Consider the following 6,000-nt stretch of genomic DNA (forward strand, 5'->3'; position numbering starts at 1 on the left):
AAATACTACTATGCCATTAAAAAAGGAAAGAAAGAAAGAAAGAAGAAAGAAAGAAAGAAAGAAAGAAAGAAAGAAAGAAAGAAAGAAAGAAGAAAGAAAGAGAGAGAGAGAAAGAAAGAAGAAAGAAAGGAAGAAAGAAAGAAAGAAAGAAAGAAAGAAAGAAAGAAAGAAAGAAAGAAAGAAAGAAAGAAAGAAAGAAAAAAGAAAGGAAGGAAGAAAAGAAACAGTAAAATTTTACCCTTTGCAATAGCATGGATGAACTTGGAGAGAATTATGCTAAGTGAAATAAGCAGTCATATGTGCAATTTAATGAATGAACAAGAAAATAAAGAAAAACTCATAGATAGAGAACAGGCAGAAGGCTGTGGTGGTGTTGGGCTGTTGTAGGGGTTGGGGAGATTGAGCACAAAAGAAAAAAAAATTGAGAAAAAACACATGGACATGGACAACACTGTGGTGATTTCAGGGGTATGGGAGTAGGTGGAGATATAGGGTATCCTCCAGGAGCAAAATAATACAAGCAGGAAAAAAGCAGTAGTATATAAGAGGCAATCTGAGTAACTAAATTGGTGAACATATGTATAACTGGAATAAACATCCATTAAAAAGTCATATTCCATGGTACAAATGTACCATAGCTCTTTTATCCACTCATCTACTGATGGACAGTTGAGGTGTTTCCAGATTTTGACTATCTTATATAATAAAAGCCTAATATGCTAAGTGTTTGGTCTACTGGTTGGCTGTTCAACCAATCAAAGCATAATATGCTAATGAAATGCTAAGGCTGCTCAACTGCTAGCTATAATGTGCACTGATGACCAGGGAGTAGACACTCTGATCCGTAGGTTAGCTTGTGGCTGGGGTCTGGCTGATCAGGACTGAGCGAGGCAGGCTGGATATGCTTTGGAGCCCTCTCGTGGTCCCTCTCCAGCCAGGCAACCTCCCATGTCCCTCCTCAGCCCTGATCATGCACTGGTGGGGTCCCTCAGCCAGGCCTGCATTCTCTCTCGCAATCCGGGACCCCTCAGGGGATGTCGGAGAGCTGGTTTCGGCCCAATTCGGCAGGCCAGGCCGAGGGACCCCACTGGTGCTTGAATTCGTGCACTGGGCCTCTAGTTATAAATAACAATGCTGTGAACTTAGGAATGCATACAGTCTTTCTGATTGGTGTTTTGGGATTCTTAGGATATATTCCCAGTAGTGGGAATGAATGCTGGGTCAAAAGACAGTTCCATTTTTAATTTTTTGAGCAAACTGTTTCCCATAGTGGCTGTGGTGCTGTTGTAATTAGCTAATATATATATATCCTATCTAATAAAAGAGAAAAATGGTAATTAGTCGTAACTTCACTACACTTCCCATTGGCTAATCAGGGAGATATGCAAATTAACTGCCAACCAAGATGGCGGCCGGCAGCCAGGCAACTGATGCAAACAGGGAGGCTTGCTTGCTCCAGTGACGGAGGAAGCCAGGTTCCCCGCTTGCCGCTGCTGGGCTCTACGCTGCTCTCTAAGAAACATTGTTACAAATATAGAAGCTAAACAAAACCCCAGAAACCTGCTTTCAGTCAGCCAGGATCTCAGAGCTGGAGTCACAACAAAGTTTCAAATACAGAAGGTAAACAAAGTCCAGAACCTGCTTTCAGCAGCCGAGGTCTGAGCAAAAGCTGCCTCTCAGCTCCAGTGACAGCCATAGAAAGTAAATAAATCCCAGAATTAAAAAAAAGGAAAAAAGGAGAGGCTGGGAGCTTCAGTCACCCGCCAGCCTGAAAACGGCCCTCAGCCCCTCACCCAGACTGGCCAGGCACCCCAGTGGGGGCCCCCACCCTGAAGGGGGTGTGACCAGCTGCAAACAGCCATCATCCCCTCACCCAGACTGGCCAGGCACCCAAGCAGCACCCCCACCCTGAAGGGCATGTGACCAGATGCAAACAGCCATCATCCCCTCACCTAGGCTGGCCAGGCACCCAAGCAGGACCCCCACCCTGATCCAGGACACCCTTCAGGGCAAACCAGCCAGCCCCCACCCATGCACCAGGCCTCTATCCTATATAGTAAAATGGTAATATGCCTCCCAGCACCAGGATCAGCAGAGCCTCGAGGCCTTCCGAACCCGAGATCAGCAGAGCCATGAGGCCTCCCGGCACCAGGATCAGCGGAGCCACAAGACCTCCCGGCCTGGGATCAGTGGAGCCACAAGGTCTCCCGAACCCGGGATCAGTGGAGCCGCGAGGCCTCCTGGCACCAGGATCAGCGGAGCAGTGAGGCCTCACTGCCCCTGTGTCAAGCGGAGCCGTGAGGCATCCCAGCACCGGGATCAGCAGAGCAGCAAGGCCTCCTAGCACTGGGATCAGTGGAGCCGCGAGGCCCCCTGGCCCCTGGAACAGCATGACAGGGGGCAGTGCACAAACCCCCTGATTGCCCTGCGGCTCTGTGTGTGACAGCGGGCGGGGCCACAACCTCCCTATCTGCTCTGCTCTGTTTGTGAAAGGGGAAGACACCCCAACCCCCTGATCAGCTCTGCTCTGTGCCTGATAGGAGGGAGCTCCCCAACCTCCTGATCTGCCCTGCTCTGTACATGACAGAGGGTGGCACCCCAACTCCCCAATCAGCCATGCTCTGAGCCTGACCAGGAACTGCAGGGAAGGCACCTAGGGATTGGGCCTGCCCTCTGCCATCCGGGAGCAGGCCTAAGCCAGCAGGTCATTATCTCCCGAGGGGTCCCAGACTGTGAGAGGGCACAGGCCGGGCTGAGGGACATCTTCCCCTCCCCCCCGAGTGCACAAATTTTTGTGCACCAGGCCTCTAGTATATATATAAAAGAGGTAATATGCAAATTAGGCTGGGATGCAGTAATGGTCACAACCAGACAAGACGAGGTTGTACACGCAGCTGGCGTGGTCGGTGGGGACTTGCTGCATTAGGGACTTGCATCACTGTCACAATCCATCACCAGGAGGCCTGGGGCCAGGCCTAGGCCTCCGCGGGCTCCAATGGATCTGCCATGGTGAACAGGGGAATCAGGGTGGGTGGCGGGAGGACTGGGCTGGCTGTCAGGCTGTTAGGATCACCGGCTCATCTCCTGCTGCTCAGGGGCTCAGGCATGTGGGAAAGTGACTTTACCTCCTTGCCCATGTGCTGGTCCTGCAGCTGATGGAATGAGCTGCCCGCTGGGGCCACTCACACTGGGGCAGGTAGGTCGCAGTCGTGCTGTCAGTGCCTCAAGCCCCAGCAGCAGCGGCAGTGGCAGCTGTAGTAGCATCAGCAGCAATACCTGCGACCTACCCTCCCAGGCGTGAGCGGCCCCCAGCGGGCAGCGCGTTCCATCAGTGGCCGGCCTGGTGCACACGCATGTAAGTGAAGTCACCAGTGCCTGCTTTCCCGCAGGCCTGAGCCCCCAAGCAGCTGGAGATGAGCTGGTGATCCCAATGGCCTGACAGCCTGGCAGTGGAGGCAGTGTTGGGCCTGGGAACTTACAAACGGGCAGAAGATGGCCCTGATTGGGCCTGTTGCTATGACGCCCACTGTAGCCAGCAACCTGCCTGATCAGGGGGTGAGGCCAGAAGCCAACCTGGAGGCCCTTCCCCCTGGCGGCCTTCTCCTGATTGGACTCTCCCATCCCAATCAAGAGCAGGGTGCACAGAGCCTGGACCCTTCCTGGCAGCCCCGAGTCCCTGGGGTTGAGAATTCTGATGGCCCTGCCCAGAGAGTAGAGGTGCCTGAGGGGCAGGGACAGGGACCACAGGCCTCCAGGGAGCACTGCAGAGTTCGCAAGGAGAGGAGAGGGCCTGCGAAGGTGGAGGAGGTGAAGCCAGTGGACATCAGCCTAGAATCCAGCCCTTCCCCTCTGGAGGCAGCAGGACCTAAACTCAGAACCCCAGCCCAAATCAGAAGAGCAATAGGGAGCTTCAGGAAGCTCTACACAAAGCTGTGCATTGAGAAAGGAGAGACTTCATGAGGCCCTGACCCAGACCACGCTGCGGCTAGAGCAGCTCAAGGTGGAGCTGGAGCACACCACGCAGAGGCAAGAGGGCTTTGCAGAGAGGCCGGCCCTCCTGGAGCTGGAGAGATTTGAGTGCAGGGGTCTGGAGAGAAAGGCCGCTGAACTGGATGGAAGAGGAGCTGAAGGGCCTGTCCAACCTCCGAGCTGACAACCAGCGCCTCAAGGATGAGAATGTGGCCCTGATCTGCGTCATCAGCAAACTGTCCAAGTGACCCCGGAGGACTTACCCCTGCACCTGCATTTATACAGACGCTTCTGCCACACGCACCTCTTCCCCTGTGTGAACATGAGTGACAGGGATGCTGGGGGGCTCTGAGAAGCCATAACCTCCCCTTGGGACTTCCAAGCTGGGAGGGGAAGAAAGACTCCCCAGGAGCCAAGGGGGCCATCTGAGTCCAGGATGGAGACGGGAGGCTGAGCCAGGTAGGGGCACCAAGGCCGCAGGCAGGGTCAGAAAGGAACCGAGGACCAGGACATGCCAGGACCAGTAGCCAGGACCAGAGTGGCCACCCAGAGGTCCCCTCTCACGTGTGCTGCCACCAGTCACCCCTCCAGCCCCTGAGCAGGGATCCGAGACTGTGCCAAGCATCACACCGGCCTGGGCCAGGTGGGCCTATATATAGGGTCCGTGTGCAATAGAGAGGGACATCTTCTATTTTTTGCTGACCCCTCCCTAATGCTGTCCTGGGCAGGGGGAGAAGGTATTTTTCTGACATAGCACAGGCACCACAAATAAAAGTCGTGAAGTTGCCAAAAAAAAATAAATAAATAAAGAGCCAGAGGGCCTGCCAAATACCCCCTTCCTGCCCCCCCACCCCCGGCCATCCCTACCCTCGATCAGCCTGCCCCACCACAATAGGCTCGCAGCCCCTCCCGCAGCTGCCCGCCCCTGACTGCACCCCCCCATCCCAATAGGGGGAGGGGCTGGAATGCCAACCTCCTGCAGCCCCTCCCCAGGCTGGTCCTGCCCCTGATCCCCCCACCTCAATAGGGGTCGGGGCCGGCTAGCCAATCTCCTGCAGCCCCTCCCAATGACCAGCCCCACTCCTGATCAGCCCCCCGACCCCGATCAGAGGCAGGGCTTGCTGGCCAACCACCCATGGCTCCTCCCTAAGGCCACTGGCCCCCGATCGACAACCTCTACCACATTCAGGGGCATGGCTATCCGGCCCACCAACCACAGCCCCTCCCCATAGCTGGCCCTGTCACCAATTGGACACCCAACCCCAATCAGGCTGGCAGGGGGGCTTTTGGGGGCAATCAGGCTGGCAGGGGGGGGTGATAAGGTTGGCAGGCAGAGTGGTTAGGGGTGACCAGGCAGGCAGGCAGGTGAGCAGTTAGGAGCCAGCGGTCCTGAATCGCAAGAGGGATGTCCGACTGCTGGTGCGGGATCGGGCCTAAACTGGCAGTCTGACATTCCCAGAGGGGTCCCAGATAGGAGAGGATGCAGGCCAGGCTGAGGGACCTTCCTCCCCCCATGCACAAATTTCATGCACTGGGCCTCTAGTTATTAATAATAGAAAAGGACCAAAGAGAAGGACAAATATTATAGGCATGTTATTTAGACAGTTTTATCAGGAAGCTACAACTTTACCTTTCCCAGGGGTCCAACAAAGGGGAGACAGATGTGAAAGGAATTTTAGAGATAAAATAGGCAGGTTTAGGGAGTCCTAAATTAAGAAGGGTCCATGGGAGAGGAATGCATAGATGGGGGCTTGGAGATGCCAAAATGGTTATCTTACTTGTACAGAGGATAGAGAAATGCCACAGCATAAGTGGGAGGAAGACATACATTCACAGTGGATAAAGAAAAGTCACAGGATAATGAAAAGAAGGAAATATATTTTCCACAGAGAAGAGAGGGATGTTGCAAGATAAGGGGAGAGTGAAAGGGGGGCACCACGTGGGCTTTGGCCTTTGAAATTGACACTAGGACCCATGAGGAAAGCATAGGGGTCTTAAATTAAGAAGGGTCCAATTTGAAAGGGTCAGGTT

Source organism: Myotis myotis, unplaced genomic scaffold, assembly GCF_014108235.1.
Source record: "Myotis myotis isolate mMyoMyo1 unplaced genomic scaffold, mMyoMyo1.p scaffold_m19_p_3, whole genome shotgun sequence".
In the NCBI taxonomy this organism is placed as follows: Eukaryota; Metazoa; Chordata; class Mammalia; order Chiroptera; family Vespertilionidae; genus Myotis; species Myotis myotis.